This window comes from Eretmochelys imbricata, chromosome 13 (assembly GCF_965152235.1).
Source record: "Eretmochelys imbricata isolate rEreImb1 chromosome 13, rEreImb1.hap1, whole genome shotgun sequence".
Lineage (NCBI taxonomy): Eukaryota > Metazoa > Chordata > Testudines > Cheloniidae > Eretmochelys > Eretmochelys imbricata.
The window spans coordinates 26,224,466-26,242,533 of NC_135584.1; positions in this window are offsets into that span (position 1 = coordinate 26,224,466).

Sequence of the window (18,068 nt, forward strand, 5' to 3'; positions counted from 1 at the left end):
CACTGCACTGAGGCAGGAGACTGGGAGGCAGAGAATGGCTACTCTGCCAAGTCTTTCCCCAAGGTGGGTCCCTCCAGAAGTGTTGCAGGAGTGGAAGGGAGTCACGAGCTCTGCCGATGCGGCTGGCCAGGCAGCTATTCCTCATAATCGCCAAACAAAAACAGAAACATTTCTCAGTCTGAGATTTTGCGTTCTCTCCCCTGCAGCCATGTTGAAAGTGCAGAGAAAACAGCTAGGGTTCTGCAGCGATTGCCGGAAGCATTCCTTGTTACCAGTCTGAAAGAATGCATGTTCCAGGACATTTACGGGGAGCTGTACTCTGTGTGGCTTCACAGGGCCACAATGTCCCTGTCTGCCTCATGTGCAGCGAGAACACCAACCAAACTTCCTTTCCTGTAACCCCTGTCTCAGTAAACTTGGCAGTTTACACAAAAGAATGTTTTCTTCTTCAACTCTGCCACGGGATGGGGTGGGGTAGAGGCAAGGGCTGCATCATGCTTGCCAGCTGCCATTTTAAGGTGGTGAACGGGGCTCAGGGAGAGGGTGGTGTACGTCGGGCAGGACAGCTGTGGAAATGCAAAAGGCAAATAGGTACATCATGGGCATGTGCCTTCCGCGGCATGGGCCTGAAAACAGTCGGTAGATGGGGCTTTAGCTTGAGACAGAGGTCGATTGCCTGGCCGTGAGTAGACACCATTTAAGAGAGGGGCATGGGTGGGAGAATGGACAGCGTGGGCTGAAGGAGGGAGGCAGGGATCTTGGACTCAGAAAGCCTTCTAGCTCATACCCATCTACAATGGCTGCAGCTGGGGGAGCACCTGGGACAGAAGCTAGCAAACCAGTGCTGCATCATCATAATAAATTAAAACGTAAATAGTAAATTATTAAAATCTTTCATGCCGAGGGTCACTCCATAGGATCAGCATCCTCAGTCCCCATCTGGTTTCCTACCTGGGAATTGGGGCTGGTTGTTATGAGGCAGGGATTGGGCTCACCTTCTACCTGGCTGGCATCAGGGTCCTGAGTCCCAAACAGAGCCTGGCTTTCCAGGGAGATCTCTTCACTGGCCCCCTAGTGTGTATGCCCCAATGAGTCTTGTTGGTCATCCTCTGATGGGGGAAGGTAACCACAAGGCTCCACAAGCGGCATGGGTGGTCCAGTTGTGTAAAATCTGGTGCAGCTCCCCCCAAAATAGACAGGTGACACGTCCCCTGCTGGACATCTCCCAGTTAGCCCTCGTTTTCATGTTGGTGCTGCTGAACTGTTTGCTCGTCATCCAGCCATGTGGAGCAGCCCGGTTGTGGCCCCTCATGGATGTCTGCCTAGGTATGCCCACAAAGATCTTTATTGAGGGGGCTGGCCACAAAAGTGTCCTGCACCTATGCTTCTTCTCGGGGTCTCAGTGCGGCTCAAGGTGGCTGCTCGAGGCATGTTGCTGGGCTTCTGGAGTATTATCACAGAAATCGTGATAAAACTAGAATCCAGGAGCAGATGGACAAAAATCTGGCTCTGCACCATCTTATAAACAGGAGAGGGGACATCTGGTCAACTTGACCCCAGAGCAAGGGAGGACGCAGAGGTAAATAGACACATCTATAATAGCTGCCTGCAGAGCTGCGTGGGATAGCCATTGGAGAACTGCCAAAGCAGTGCTCGGCAGCCTCGCATGCACACAAACTATAGACCAGATTAACTCACTTCACAGCCAAGTTAGTTCACTTTGAAAGAGGCCTCTAGAGCTTGCGATAAATGTGGGGTCAGTGCACTGCAATGAATTGGGTCATGTGAACGCAAATATTTTCAAAGTGTATTAATTTGGACAAGATGTGGATTAACCCCTCCCACCCCACCTTCCTGGCAAACTCTCAGTTACTGTTCTGCGAGCCAGGGTGTGACTCCACAACACACCAACATGCCTGCTACAGCTGAGCTGCTCTCCGGGACTTTCACTGTGCTGGAGCAGGGTCTACGCAGGACGTCACTGGGCAGGAAGCTGGCCCACAGTAGATTCACACCCTGGCTCGCAGCGCAGCAACTTGCCATGTAGACAAGCCCCCTGTCTCTCTTTGCTTTGCTGTAGAGCTCCCCCTCTTCCTCATGCCTGGAAGTTTCCTGCTGGAGTATTAAATAAACAGCCCACACATCCTCCCATCTTATGCCCTCCACTTATTTTCCTTTTAAAAGATGAATGCATACTTAACACCAAATGATAGATCCAGACAAATCACCAGCTTCCTCGCTCCTCTATTTCTGGGCATTTTGTGACCTTCAGAAGGGTTGGTCTCGGCTCTCAAAGGTGTAGCCTCCCATTCTGTAGGTTTAGTTCAGTTTGGAAGGGTCCCCTCGCTATGGCTGTGGGGTGAGTACCATTGCTAGTGAAAGCTCATGGCAGCTGGGTTTGGAACCAGCTGAAGGAGCTTCCTACTCCTGCTCTACTGATCACTTTGATCAGCCGCATCCATGGATGGCTGCTACTTCAACCATTCTATATCCGCTCTGGCTTGGACCAGGGGGCTGCTATCCCCAATGACGATAGCTGGAAGTGTCCTATATTGTCTGTCCTCCAGTTCTGTCAGAATTGGATCTCTTGGCTTAAGCTTGGCTATGCTTTGGGCTGCACTCTGGTGGTTTTAAGATGAGACTAAGACCTGTGGGATTTGGCATCTCTCTGCATTGTATTCTTTGAGGCGGGACAATTAGAGGAAGATTTCTCTCTCAAGGTGGCACCGTGGTTCTGGTCCGGCGGCCGGTAAGAAGAAGAGCTGCGCTTTCTCCGGTTGCTGAGGTGAGGTGAGGAGGGGCGCACAGCTCAGCGGAGCTCGGACTGAGTCTTTTTGTTGTAGAAGTCTCTTAGCGTGCTCTCTGCATCAGCCCATTCCCTTAGGGGGACTGGAAGGAATTGCGTTTCTGACAAAGGGGTTTTCACTGCCATGCATCCGTCTTCCAGCCAGGACAGCATGAAAGCTTGGAGGCCACATCTGGGCCCACTAAAAAGGATCAGCTACTGTTTCTGCCTTTTCTCCGTGGCAGGAGATATGGCTCCATTCAAAATTTCCCTTGCTGTTTTTGGACCTCCTCCCCATGCTCATAGCCCTGGTCTCTCTCTCCTCTCCCCCTGCACCTCTTCAATTTTGGGCTATAGTTTAGACACTATGCAAAATAAGGGCCAGATCCTGCAAAGCAAGCAGCCATTGCTCAGCTTGGGGCTAAAAGCAACACACGTACGGCTTGCAGGCTCGGCCCTGAAGACCTATTGTACTGCATCATTTCAAAGAAAATCGTTGGCTCCCGGAGTTTCTCTCTGTATTAATGTAATTGCCAATTGTGCATCCACCTGGGGTCCACATGGCCTCCACAGTGCTCTCAATGGCAAAGATGTCTGGTATCTAGAGAGAGACCTGGGCCAGTCAATTAGGCTTATTGATCAGGGACTTGATATGGCTCTACACAAAGAGAAGATGTACCACTAGCTCTAACGTTTTTCCGAGGAGCTGTTTTGTCCACTCCAACTCAGCAGGGCTTGAAGCATTCATCAGTGCTGTGGTCCCACCGAGGTGGTGGGTCATCATTGAAAGGTCCAGATGAGATAAAAGCCCCTTGTGATGGGAAGGCAGCACTCCAAAGCCATAGCAGGACATTCAAAGGGGCTGTCCTTGGCTATTACTGCTGCCAGGAAGCCTTTTTTCCCCAGTGGCAACCAGCCAATTTTCAAAAATCTGATTCCCTTTCATAGCAGGTAACAGCTTCCTCCAGGCTGGATGAGGAGCAGGCTGTACGGAGGCTGGCTGAAGATCACAATAACGCTCAAGCACGCTGCATGAGGGACCAAGTTGCTGCTTTCAACAGGTGGATGCCTTGTCTATGCTGATGAACACTGGACCCAAAATTCAGCATTGCAGCCCACCCTGTGGGAGCAGTAGGGGAAACTGTAGAACAGGCAGGGCTCAGGCATACTGACCACTAGGCTATGAATAAGAATTTACCGCAACCAAGGGTTCATTAAACACCACGGTGCCGTTGTGGGAGCACTGAGGATGCACTGCAGCTGGAGAAGTAGCAGGGTGCTAATTAAGTGACTAGGTGAGAATTTGAAAGATGGCAGAGAGGCTGGTATTGTGATGTGAGCGCTTGTCAGAGCAGAACACCGAGAACACATTCAAGATGTGTGGGTGGGCTGAGGATGAGCCTGTGTGGCATTGAGGCAGCTTGAAGTTTTGTTAGCCTTCAACTGGGTATATGGTTCCAGAGGCGTTCTGATTTCCCTCCGCATTTCTTTTCCTTCCCATGGGAGATACAGCTCTGTCTGTCTCAGCCACGTGTTCCCATCCTGGCTTGTGAACACTAAGGAAAAGGAACTTTCAGTTTTAACAGATGCAGTGCCTGCTTCTCTTCCATCAGTCAACTTCCCTTGGCATCAAATAAGAGCCCCACTGTGGCCAACGCTGAATTCCTTCTGTAGAAGAAAAAGATCCTATGTAGCTTAAAACCTTCATTTATGGTGGAATGGCACACACATCCCAGACATACATCTTAACCTTCCCTTCCGTTTCTGCTCCCTACATCCAGTGCCGTGCAGTGGATGACCCTCCACCTGAATAAAGGTTTCTACAACCCGGGGGCTGTATATCAGTGGTGAGCATAGTAGTTGTCATGCATGGTAATCTGCACTCAGGTACCGTGCTGCTGGGAGATCAAATAGACAGACAGACAAACAGTTCTGGGAAACTTCTGGATGAAAGATGCTATGGGAAGATAAAGTATTGTTACAACACTGGGATGACAGTCCTATAAATAACAAGGAGTCCTTGTGGCACCTTAGAGACTAGCAAATTTATTTGGGCATAAGCTTTTGTGGGCTAAAACCCACTTCATCAGATGCATGGAGTGAAAAATACAGTAATCAGTATACATATACAGCACACGAAAAGATGGAAGTTGCCTTACCAAGTGGGCGGGGGGGGGGTCAGTGCTAACCAGGCCAATTCAATTAAGGTGAAAGTAGCCTATTCTCAACAGTTGGCAAGAAGGGGTGAATATCAAGAGAGGGAAAATTACTTTTATAGTGCTAACGAGGCCAATGCAATCAAGGTGAACATCGTTCATTTCCAACAGTTGACAAGAAGGTGTGAGTATCAGCAGAGGGAAAATTACTTTTTGTAGTGACCCATCCACTCCGTCTTTATTCAGGCCTAATTTGATGGTGTCCAGTTTGCAAATTAATTCCAGCTCTGCAATTTCTCGTTGAAGTCTGTTTTTGATGTTTTGTTGTTGAAGAATTGCCATGTTTAAGTCTGTTATTGAATGTCCAGGGAGATTGAAGTGCTCTCCTACTGGTTTTTGAATGTTACAATTCTTGATGTCTGATTTGTGTCCATTTATTCTTCTGCATAGAGACTGTCCAGTTTGGCCAACGTCCATGGCAGAGGGGCATTGCTGGCACATGATGGCATATATCACATTGGTAGATGTGCAGGTGAATGAGCCCCTGATAGTGTGGCTGATGTGGTTAGGTACTATGATGGTGTCCCCTGAATAGATATGTGGACAGAGTTGGCCACAGGGTTTGTTGCAGGGATTGGTTCCTGGGTTAGTGTTTTTGTTGTGTGGTGTGTAGTTGCTGGTGAGGTACCCCAGAAGGGTACCCAGAAGTCGCCTACTACAGGAGAGGTCCAACAAAGAAAGTAACAGAAAGCCACTAGCCATCACCTTCAGCCCCCAACTAAAACCTCTCCAGCGCATCATCAAGGATCTACAACCTATCCTGAAGGACGATCCCTTACTCTCACAGACTGTGGGAGAAAGGCCAGTCCTCGCTTACAGGCAGCCCCCCAACCTGAAGCAAATACTCACCAGCAACTACACACCACACAACAAAAGCACTAACCCAGTTTTTTATGCTTTTGTTAAAAAAAAAAAGTTACACTCTGAATAAACTGCCTATTATGTAAATGGATTGCACAATACTGACCTGAAAGAGAATTATTCATGCACTGGGTAGTGTGGTTAAGAAGCGAGAGAGAGATGAATAGCATATTGAAAAGGTGTATTTGTGTTTGCAGGCTATCTGGATTACTCATACTTCAGTACTCTGTTCAATACCTTTCTTTTTCCATCCATCCCTTCCACTCACGTAATGCCTGAAAAACTAATTACATTTTGCTAATCGTTGAAGAATATCTTGATGCTCTGTTCATTGACTTTAATGGTGTAAGATCAGGACCTAAATAATGGGCTGATTAATTAGTCCTTCATAGCAGAATAATATAACCCCTGCTGTGATAGACTCAGGCCAGTTGGGTACAGCAGAGTATTCGAAGGCAGATATACTGGACATTGGATAAGCAGTTTTCTGTTCCCTGACTGACCAGAGCAGGGGCTGCTTCAGGCTATGGTTGACACATGACTCCAATTAGCCTGCAAAGAGTCAGTTGAAGCAGTTAGGCTAATGTGAACAACTGACTCTAATTAAGGCCCCTCTGATACAATAAAAGGGCTCACTCCAGTCAGGCCGAAGAGAGCCAGGGAACCAGAAGAGAGGAAGTGCAGCTGAAGGGCTGGGTAATGAAGACACCCTCAAAGCACTGGAAAGGGAGCCCTAAGGTAAGGGTGAAGAAGGTGTTAAGAGAGAGAAGTGGGGGAGCTGTGGGGAAGTGGCCCGGGGAAATGTAACAACTCTGGCAGTGAAAGGTCGGCTGCCAACAGCTGCTACCAGTAGAGTCCCTGGGCCGGAACCCGGAGTAGAGGGTGGGCCCAGGTTCCCCCCAACCTGCCACTACAGAAACACCATCTGGGAGGGGAAGACAGGCCCCTGTCGGGACAGGAAGCTAAACTGTTCTTGAATATAGCTTGTAGGGACAACAGAGACTGTGGGAGTTCTCTCACCAACCTTCTTACCGGCTTATGATGAAAAGGGCTCAGTAGACTGTACCCTGGCCCTAGAGAGAGAAGGGCTACGTGGAGGGTCACAGTGAGCCTCTGAGGCTAGCATAAATTGCCTGGAAGCGCAGGACCCACGGGGACAAGGTCGGAGCTCTGCCACACTGCACACACGCACAATGCAGGGAATGCACAACTTTGATAGCAGAACACTATAACTGCCCATACTGCATACAAGGACTGCACAGTAACAGTGTATTTTCATTTGGAACAGAAGAGTAACGAAACGTAACTTTTCGGAAAGATTCAGATTCAAACACTGAGTCGTGCCCTGGGATCACAACACCATGACCATCTTGCAAAATGTTTTTTCGAAAACCCTGGAGCAAGAATGTAATAGAAATGAAAACTCATCCTGTTCCAATCTGATTACCAGTGGGATTCCGGAACATGAGTGTGTGCTGTAACTTGCAGCCTTACCCTGAGCTGATTGCGTCTACCTCGGACACGTGCCTTACAGCTCTTGCTCTCGTTTACCCTTCACTTGTGGAACTGGTAGGGTCAGTACAGTATTACTGCCTCAACTGGCATGCGCGTGTGTGTGTGTGACTTCGTTACATGGAAAGGTGCCAATGGCTGTCCTCAGGTGAGTCTTTGATTCAGAGACACTCACAGACTTACTCAGTGAATGTGCCCCAGGCTCTGACAAATCCTAAGGGTACATCCACACTTTGAGATGGGGGGTGTAATTTCCAGCTCGAGGAGACAGGCCTGCGCTAGCTCTGATGGAGCTCGCGTGCTAAAAACAGTGCACTGTAAGCGTCGAAAAGCAGTGGGTCCCAAACGCTTGCCTGGTGTCTCAGATGGGGATGTACTCTGGGCAGCCACCACCGCCCATGCTGTGCTCTATTTTTAGTGCATTAGAGCTAACCCTGGTGTGACATTTGAGATTCACCTGGGCCATTAAGGGGTTCAATCAACAGTGGCCTTGTAACTCTGGGTGCCTAGAGTGCTACACTGCTGTGGCTCACCGCCCTGACACCTATTGCTATCTGACATGCATGGAGCTCTCAGCAAGGCTTCCACTGCCCAGTTGCTCTTTGCGGGGGGACCTCAACAACCCTTCCATCCCCGAGTTGTTCCCACAACATGTCCTTCTGCGGTGCACATCCTCTCTCACTGTAGAGCTCCCAAAACCTTATCCAGTTCACGGCTCCTTTAAAAAGACGGTACGCAGCAGCCTTTTAGCTTAACTGGGAGTTAAAACACCCGCCCCTTCAATCATAGCACTGAGCTGGCTTACCGTAAAAGTCAAAGATGTTTGTTAACAAAAGGGCATAGATTTAACTGGTACCGAGTAGAAGGAATAAGGATAGAGATGGTTACAAACAAACAAAAGTGAAAATATGCTACTAAGGCTGAAACTCAACCAAAAGAATTAGTGTCTTTTGTTCAGACGTTTCCTCACCATAGTCAATCTTCCAGCATGGCTGGGTAGTCCTTAGCCAGGATCCAAAGGTAGAGTTCACAGTTCTTGGGTTTTTTTGTCTCCTTAGGCGATGGATAACTTTGAGGTTCTCTCCCCATCTCTGTATAGTCCAGTAAACCTTAGAAATGTGTTATCTGGGATACACTTCAGAAGAAGGTTCCTTTCCTCTGCTGGGTGTAGACACCATGCTGGCTTCTCCTCCACTGGTGATTGGGGAGATTGGTCACCAATGCAGATGACCTTCCTCCAATCTCCAATACAAATGAATAGCCCACTGTTCTTGGCCACATCTCACTTGGGGTGTCAGCCCTTTTCCTTTGCTTAGTTTAAACACATTTTAGTCACATATTTCCAGCACATCTGTATCATTCTTTGTAGGTTAACTGTACACACACCATGCAAGAATATGAATGATCAGTGAGTTACTGGTTTTCCAATGCTATATTACACGTCCCGTTTCGGATAAATATCATGACCACAGTGTGTGAGGTGCACTGAGATGGTCAGACCAGCTGAGACTCGCTGCTACATACCAGGGAACTCCTTGCCTTCTGGCATTAGGGTGCCCTCAGGGTCACAGCCAGTATGTCTCCTTTAGCTGGAAATCACACCTCCAGCCCAAAGTGTTCACATACCACACAGAAGGAGCAATCAAGCCCCTTTATGAAGATGAGACAGCTACAAACAATGGAGGGACTACCCAAGGCAGATGGCAGGTTACAACCTACAAGGACAAAGCTAAAAAGTACACGCCACCGACTTTCCAATGTGTCGGGGGGTGCTCGACCTTCCGGCTCTGCTCCAGGCCCTGCTGCCACCCCGCCTCTTCTCACCCCTGCTCCACCCCCTTCCCCGGAGCGCAACGGGTCCTCACTTCTCCCCCTCCCTCCCAACCTCCTGCACGCAGCAAAACAACTGATCGCGGAGAGTGGGAGGTACAGGCTGGGATGGGGAGGTGCTGATCTGCAGGGCCCCCCAGCAGGCATGAAGCGCTGAGGGGGGTGGGAGGGAGCTGATGGGGGGCTGCCAATGGGTTCTCAGCACCCACCATTTTTTCCCTGTGGTTGCTCCAGCCCCGGAGCACCCACAGAGTTGGCACCTATGCTAAAAAGTTCAACGTAAACACAGCCCAACTGTATTCACAATGGTGATGTGAAGCCCTGTGCACCACTGCGGGCACTTTTATGTGTGGTTGTGTGGTGCGTTACAGGCATGCTCGGCAGTGTTCACCACTGCTGGCAATACCAGAGTACTCTCGTTTACACAAGGCTATTGGATTAACTAACTAATTCCTAACGAGGCTATAGTGAATAGCCTTGCCTACAGGAGCTTTAAACTGAGATCTTCCATTGGTGGTAGAGTTAGGGGGAGCCCAAATGTAGACCAGCCACTGGCATTTTGTCTGGGCCTGCAAGCACTTCCAGCATTCCAGCCACTGATAGTAGTAAAATGATTTTAACAAAAAGCTCAGTACATACCTAGCCAATCTGTGAAACTCCTCAAATGCTTTGGGACCTTGGGATGAAAGGTGCCATTTTAATGTCCATTTTTAATAATACTGTAACATTCATAGGTAGCAAACTTTCTGCATCAGCAAGGTGCATCAGCAAGGTACACAACAGGTTCTTCAGGAGATGAAGCACAAAATAACGTCTCCAAATGAGGGAGTTTTAAGGAGGAAGAAATTGATCTTTCCTGCACACCTGTGGCAGGAAACTGGGGCAATTCCCAAAGTCTTGTGAAAAGAACCATGGGTCTTTAATAACTGCAAGGGACCAAGGTGTTGATTAGCCCTGGGATCTCCTACTGGAGGAATATCTGAGCAAACCTATGCTCCAGAAATAATGGCTGCATTTGTCATGAATTACTATTTTGACCTTTATCTATAGTTGGCTTTTCTGCTCCAATTAAGGAAAAACTGCTAGGGGCATGATTTTCCATCTGACTCAAGGGCTCGTCTCTGGGTTATTTCTATTCCCCCCCATCTCTCAGGGGCGAGTCAGTCCGTGCTTCTGCGCAGTGCACATGGTATATCTGAGGCTGTCAAAATCAACATCAATGTGGTGGGTTTAATCATGACGCTGTATTCTGGCTATCCAGCAAAGTAGGGTTCTTTGGGGATTGCTATCCAGGAAGCTGGTTCAGAATTGTGTTATTCAGTTAGCGACCAGTTCTAGAAAGGACAAATGTGAGTCTGATCAGAAATCTCAGGGGAACATGGTTCACAAATGTGAGCAAGGTGCTGTGCTGCAAACAAAACAGTCAGCATTTTCTACTCGCTCTTTACAGAATAAATCAAATCTGACTCCTAGGATTTGTCAGCCCTGATCCATCCTTGGGGCCATTTAGTCCAGTATGCTGCTTCCAGCAGTGCCCATGCAATACCCAATGCTAATAGGAGGCAAACTCTACAAATTGCTTCCACCGCCATCATGATGCACCAAGCCATCTCTGGTCCTTGGGAGGAACGTTTCCTGCTTGACTGAGTGAACTGTGTTCCCCTGAAGCATGACAATGGATAATCCTTATTATTTTCTGGCCAGATTGTATCTGCCATTGTACAGGCACAAAAGGGGGAATGTAACCAGGATGCAGGGAGCCATCTGCTCTTTGTACACCCATGTGGGAAGCAGACGGACCATGGGGCAGATGGGTGAGCTCCGTTAGAAGTGCTCCATGCCCCAAATGGGGAGTGGCTGGAGGTTTGCAGGTCCCTGCCTACCATATTATTATTACTGTTTGTATTGTGGTAGCATCTAGGGGCTCTGATCATGAATGAGGGCCTCTCTGTTCTAGGCGCTGTACAAACACAGAACAAAGAGATGGCCCCTGCCCCAAAGGGCTAACAATCTACTTTCTACACCCATTAACCCTTGTCAGCTGGTGGTGGGGAGAAAGCATGCAGCACCCTTTAAAAGGCTCTTACCTGTGCTGACTTTGTCCCAGAAGCATTCTGCCTTTCTCAGCAACTGCAGAGGCGCAGAAATGGTGCATTTCTCCCTCTCCATCCCCACAAGTGGCCACAGTTCTACAATCTAGATCTAAGATTGTATAACTACAGTACGAATATTGTGGTCAGGATTTATAAATGTGGCCACATTATTTGACCGAGAATTCCACAGGACGACTGGATGCTATGAAAATAAGTATTTTCTTTGGCTGATTTAGTATTTACCATCATGTGAAGTATGTCTCTGTTTTCTAACATCTGAGTAGAACAGAGGGGCTGAGGTTTTTACCCTGTCTTTTATGTTTTTTTAACAGATTACTTAAGTCCCTTCTTCTTCTTGTTTCCGGACTAAATGATTGGTCTCCTAGTTTTGGCAAAAGTACCAGAAAATGTAATCCAAAGAGCTTTCTTAACAAATATCCAGGAATATCTAACATCAGAGTTTTCCATTTGCTAGTTATAAGCCTCTAAATTAAGAAAATATATCTTACTTATTAATAAAGGGCAAACTACCCACCTTTATACATCACTTCACAAAACATTGAGATCCAATCCTAAATCACCAGTTGTCTGTGGAAGGATATAACAGTGCTTGGGTTTTGAGGAGATCTGAATAAAAATTGTGCTCTTTAGAATCATTTCCTTCAAACATGAAAGGGCTTGAGTACCTTGATTCAGCAAAGAAATAAAGGACATAATTTCCAAACCCCATACTGTCTCTGCAACCTAGAGATGACAGGAATTAAATGGATTACAGTGGCTGGCTGGCTGGCTGGCTGTGGCTTAGAGATCTCCTCTATGGAAGGTCTGCAGAATAAGGACACGATGCCACCTGTCGTCAAAGCAGCAGCCATACACAGAGCTCTTCCAGCCCAGGTTTATCCTACAGGCAGGTTGTTTATCAGCATCTGAAGGATAAACTAGAAAAGGTGGGATTTGGGTTTTTACCCTTGTAGATTCATTTTCTGCGTGAGGCCCCTCCACCAATTTTGGAATGAACTGTTTTTTTCCCCCACTTCCTTGTTGAGATTTTGGTGCCCCTGGAAAGAATTTGCACTGCTTTTACCAATCTAACCCAACACTACATGGACAGAGACTCAGATGGGTTTACAGACTGGGGTGGGGGGGTATCCCACTCAGAAACTGTATTTACAAGTAAGACCAAAATGTTTCTGGATGTGTGAGAGAGAAACACAATGGGCTATGCCTAGCAGTACCCATACCAGCACCTGGACAGCAGACCATGGAACCTCTTGGACAATGGTTCCCAAGACTCTAAGCCCAAAGCCCACAGTTCCAGAGGCACTCACATACTGGTGAATGAAGGGCTGGATGGAGATCCACGGTTGCTGCCTGGCAGAGCTGAACCCTGAGATGGCCTTGTCCTGAGCTGAGGGAAGCTATGTCCTTACTGGAATGAGCTTTCATGCCCAGGGTGAAAAGGGAAACTCAGCCAAACAGGTTTTGTTTGTCTGTGTGACCAGCCACTCATCTCTTGTTGACCTCAATACTTTTCCTCCTTTCTGGGACCTCTGAAGGGCACCTAGTCTGCAATGGTCTCTCAACCTGTGCAGAGAGCAGTTCAGTGCTCTTATCCCACCTGAGGTATATGCCCCAGAGTCTTGTTGGGTGCAATGGGGCCAGGAGGTAGACAGATGGCAACTGGAAGTTGATTCCTCTGAGAATCTTGTTGAACATTAAGAATAGGGAGGGTATGTCTACACTACGAAATTAGGTCGAATTTATAGAAGTCGGTTTTGTAGAAAGCGTTTTTATAAAGTCAATTCTGTGTGTCCCCACACAAATGCTCTAAGTGCATTTAGTCGGCGGAGTGCGTCCACAGTACTGAGGCAATCGTCGACTTCCAGAGCATTGCACTGTGGGTAGCTATCCCACAATTCCCGCAGTCTCTGCCGCTCATTTGAATTCTGGGTAGAAATCCCCATGCCTGATGGGGCAAAAACATTGTCGTGGGTGGGTCTGGGTACATATCATCAGGCTCTCCCTTCCCTCCCTCCCTCCCTCCCTCCGTGAAAGCAATGGCAGACAATCGTTTCGCGCCTTTTTTCCTGGGTTACCCCTGCAGACGCCATACCACGGCAAGCATGGAGCCCGCTCAGCTCACTGTCACCGTATGTCTCCTGGGTGCTGGCAGACGCGGTACTGCATTGCTACACAGCAGCAGCTCATTGCCTTTTGGCAGCAGACAGTGCAGTATGACTGGTAGCCATCGCCGCTGTACTCCACGGTGCTCTTTTAGCCGATCTCGGTGAAGTCGGTCAGGGGCGCCTGGGCAGACATGGGAGTGACTCAGCCAGGTCATTTCCCTTTTAAGTTTCGTCTCATGGAGATTCAGTCCTGCTGGCAGTCATACTGCACTGTCTTCTGCCAAGCACCCAGGAGATGATGATGGCTAGCAGTTGTACTGCACCGTCTGCTGCCAGCAAGATGTATAAAGATAGATGAAGTGGATCAAAACAAGAAATAGACCAGATTTGTTTTTTATTCATTTGTATTCATTTTCTCCTCCCTCTGTGAAATCAACGGCCTGCTAAACCCAGGGTTTTGAGTTCTATCCTTGGGGGGGGGGGCATTCTGTTTCTCCTTGATGCAAAGCCACTCCCTTTGTTGATTTTAATTCCCTGTAAGCCAACCCTGTAAGCCATGTTGTCAGTCGCCCCTCCCTTGATCAGAGCAACGGCAGACAATCGTTTTGCGCCTTTTTTCAGCGCAGATGCCGTAGCACTGGGAATATGGAAGCCGGTCAGATCACCGCGGCAATTATGAGCACTGCAAACACCGTACGCATTATTCAGAAGGATATGCAGAACCATAACCTGCAAGAAAAGGAAAACCAGGAGAGGAGGAGGCAACTGCAGTGCGGTGACGAGAGTGATGAGGACATGGACATAGACTTCTCACAAAGTACGGGCCCCTGCAATGTGCCCATCATGTTGTCAGTTCAGCAGGTTCATGGCCTGGAACACCGATTCTGGGCCCAGGAAACAAGCACAGACTGGTGGGACCGCATAGTGTTACAGGTCTGGGACGATTCCCAGTGGCTGCAAAACTTTCGCATGCATAAGGGCACTTTCATGGAACTTTGTGACTTGCTTTCTCCTGCCCTGAAACGCAAGAATACCAAGATGAGAGCAGCCCTCACAGTTGAGAAGCGAGTGGCGATAGCCCTGTGGAAGCTTGCAATGCCAGACAGCTACCAGTCAGTCGGGAATCAATTTGGAGTGGGCAAATCTACTGTGGGGGATGCTGTGATGCAAGTAGCCCACGCAATCAAAGATCTGCTGATATCAAGGGTAGTGACCCTGGGAAATGTGCAGGTCATAGTGGATGGCTTTGCTGCAATGGGATTCCCTAACTGTGGTGGGGCAATAGATGGAACCCATATCCCTATCTTGGCACCGGAGCACCAAGGCAGCAAGTTCATAAACCGAAAGGGGTACTTTTCAATGGTGCTGCAAGCACTGGTGGATCACAAGGGACATTTCACCAACATCAATGTGGGATGGCCAGGAAAGGTACAGGATGCTCACATCTTCAGGAACTCTGGTCTGTTTCAACAGCTGCAGCAAAGGACTTACTTTCCAGACCAGAAAATAACCATTGGGGATGTTGAAATGCCTATAGTTATCCTTGGGGACCCAGCCTACCCCTTAATGCCATGGCTCATAAAGCCATACACAAGCAGCCTGGACAGTAGTCAGGAGCTGTTCAACTATAGGCTGAGCAAGTGCAGAATGGTGGTAGAATGTGCATTTGGGCGTTTAAAAGTGCGCTGGAGCAGTTTACTGAGTCGTTTAGACCTCAGCGAAACCAATATTCCCATTGTTATTACTGCTTGCTGTGCGCTCCACAATATCTGTGACAGTAAGGGGGAAACGTTTATGGCGGGTGGGAGGTTGAGGCAAATCGCCTGGCTGCTAATTATGCGCAGCCTTACACGGGGCGGTTAGAAGAGTACAGGAGGGTGCGATGCACATCAGAGAAGCTCTGAGAACCAGTTTCAGGAATGGCCAGGCTATGGTGTGAAAGTTCTGTTTGTTTCTCCTTGACGGAAACCCCCCCCCCCCACTCCCAGGTTCACTCTACTTTCCTGTAAGCTAAGCGCCCTCCCCTCCCCGCTTCAATCACCGCTTGCAGAGGCAATAAAGTCATTGTTGCTTCACATTCATGCATTCTTTATTTATTCATCACACAAATAGGAGGATAACTGCCAAGGTAGCTTGGGAGGGGTGGTGGAGGAGGGAAGGACAAGGCCACACAGCACTTTAAAACTTATTGAATGCCAGCCTTCTGTTGCTTGGGCAATCCTCTGGGGTGGAGTGGCTGGGTGGCCAGAGGGGGGCCCCCCCACTGCATTCTTGGGCATCTGGGTGAGGAGGCTATGGAACTTGGGGAGGAGGGCGGTTGGATACACAGGGGCTGTAGTGGCGGTCTGTGGTCCTGCTGCCCTTCCTGCAGCTCAACGATATGCTGGAGTATATGAGTTTGATCCTCCAGAAGCCTGAGCATTGACTTCTGCCTTCTTTCAGCAAGCTGACGCCACCTACCATCTTCAGCCCGCCACCTCTCCTCGCAGTCATATTGTGTTTTCCTGCACTCTGAGATTGTCTGCCTCCACATAATTTGCTGTGCTCTGTCAGTGTGGGAGGACAGCATGAGGTCAGAGAATATTTCATCATGAGTGCGTTTTTTTTGCCTTCTAATCTTCGCTAGCCTCTGGGAAGGAGAAACAAATGCAGCTGGTGGAGGGAAAAAAAGGGAGAGTGGTAGTTAAAAAGACACATTTTACAGAACAATGGGTACACTCTTTCATGGTAAACCTTGCTGTTAACATTACATAGCACATGTGCTTTCATTACAAGGTTGCATTTTGCCTCTTATTGAGGGTATGCCGGTTTGGTGTGAGAGATCACTCCCGCAGGGCCGGGCAACAAAATTCGGCTTGCAGGCAGCCATGGTAAGCCACAGTCTTTTGGCTTCTTTAACTTTCATAACATGTGGAAATGGTTTCAAACAGCAGCACCCTCATTTCCCATACGAAGTAGCCGTTGGGTTGGCCATTTAAAATGGGTTGGCATTTTAAAAGGAGGGGCTGCAGTTTCCGGGTTAACGTGCAGCAGAAACCCAACTAACCCCCTTCCCCACACCCAATTCTCTGGGATGATGGCTTCACCCCTCCCCCCACCATGTGGCTAACAGCGGGGAAGATTTCTGTTCAGCCACAGGCAAACAGCCCAGCAGGAAGGGCACCTCTGAATGTCTGCTTACTAAAACCACCCTATTTCAACCAGGTGACCATGAATGATATCACTCTTCTGAGGGTAACACAGAGAGATAAAGAATGGATGTTTTTTGAATGCCAGCAAACACCGGGACCATACGCTGCAATGCTTTGTTCTGCAATTATTCCCGACTACGTGCTACTGGCCTGGTGTGGTAAAGTGTCCTACCGAGGAGGATGGAATAAGACTGCCCTCCCCAGAAACCTTTTGCAAAGGCTTTGGGAGTACATCCAGGAGAGCTTTATGGAGATGACCCTGGAGGATTTCCGCTTCATCCCCAGACACGTTAGCAGACTTTTCCAGTAGCTTTACTGGCCACGAATGCCAGGGCAAATTAATCATTAAACACGCTTGCTTTTAAACCATGTATAATATTTACAAAGGTACACTCACCAGAGGTCCCTTCTCCGCCTTCAGGGTCCGGGTGCCCGCCTTGGGTGGGTTTGGGGGGTACAGGCTCCAGGTCAGGGTGACAAACAGATCCTGGCTGTTGGGGAAACCGGTTTCTCCGCTTCCTTGCTGTGAGCTATCATTTTCCTCACCCTCAAAACCCGCTTCCGTGTTGCCTTGGACAGAGTCAAAGCACAGGGTTGGGGTAGTGGTAGCTGCACCCCCTAGAATGGCATGCAGCTCATCATAGAAGCGGCATGTCTGGGGCTCTGAATCGGAGTGGCCGTTTGCCTCTCTGGTTTTTTGGTAGGCTTGCCTGAGTTCCTTAATTTTCACGCAGCACTGCTGGGGGTCCCTGTTATAGCCTCTGTCCTTCATGCCACTGGAGATTTTTTCAAATATTTTGGCATTTCGTCTTTTCAAACGGCATTCTGCCAGCACAGATTCGTCTCCCCATACAGTGATCAGATCCCGGACCTCCCGGTCGGACCATGCTGGAGCTCTTCAGCGATTCTGGGACTGCATGGTCACCTGTGCAGGTGAGCTCGGCACTCTGGCCAAACAGGAAATGAGATTCAAAAGTTCGCGGGCCTTTTCCTGTCTACCTGGCCAGTGCATCTGAGTTGAGAGTGCTGTCCAGAGCGGTCACAACTGAGCTCTCTGGGATAGCTCCCGGAGGCCAATACCGTCGAATTGCATCCAGAGTACCCCAAATTCGACCCAGCAAGGCCGATTTCAGCGCTAATCCCCTCGTTGGCGTGGAGTAAAGAAATCGATTGTAAGAGCCTTTTAAGTCCGAAAAAAAGGGCTTCGTCATGTGGACAGGTGCAGTGTTAAATTGAGGTAACGCTGCTAAATTTGACCTAGATTCATAGTGTAGACCAGGCCTTAGGGTTGCCAGGTGTCCGGTTTTTGACCAGAACACCTGGTCGAAAAGGGACCCTGGTGGCCGCTAACTGGCACATTCAAAGTCTGGTCAGAGGCACAGAGGGGCTAAGGCAGGCTCTTTGGATCCGCGCAGTACCCAGAAGCGGCGACATGTCCCTAGGTGTAGGAGCGG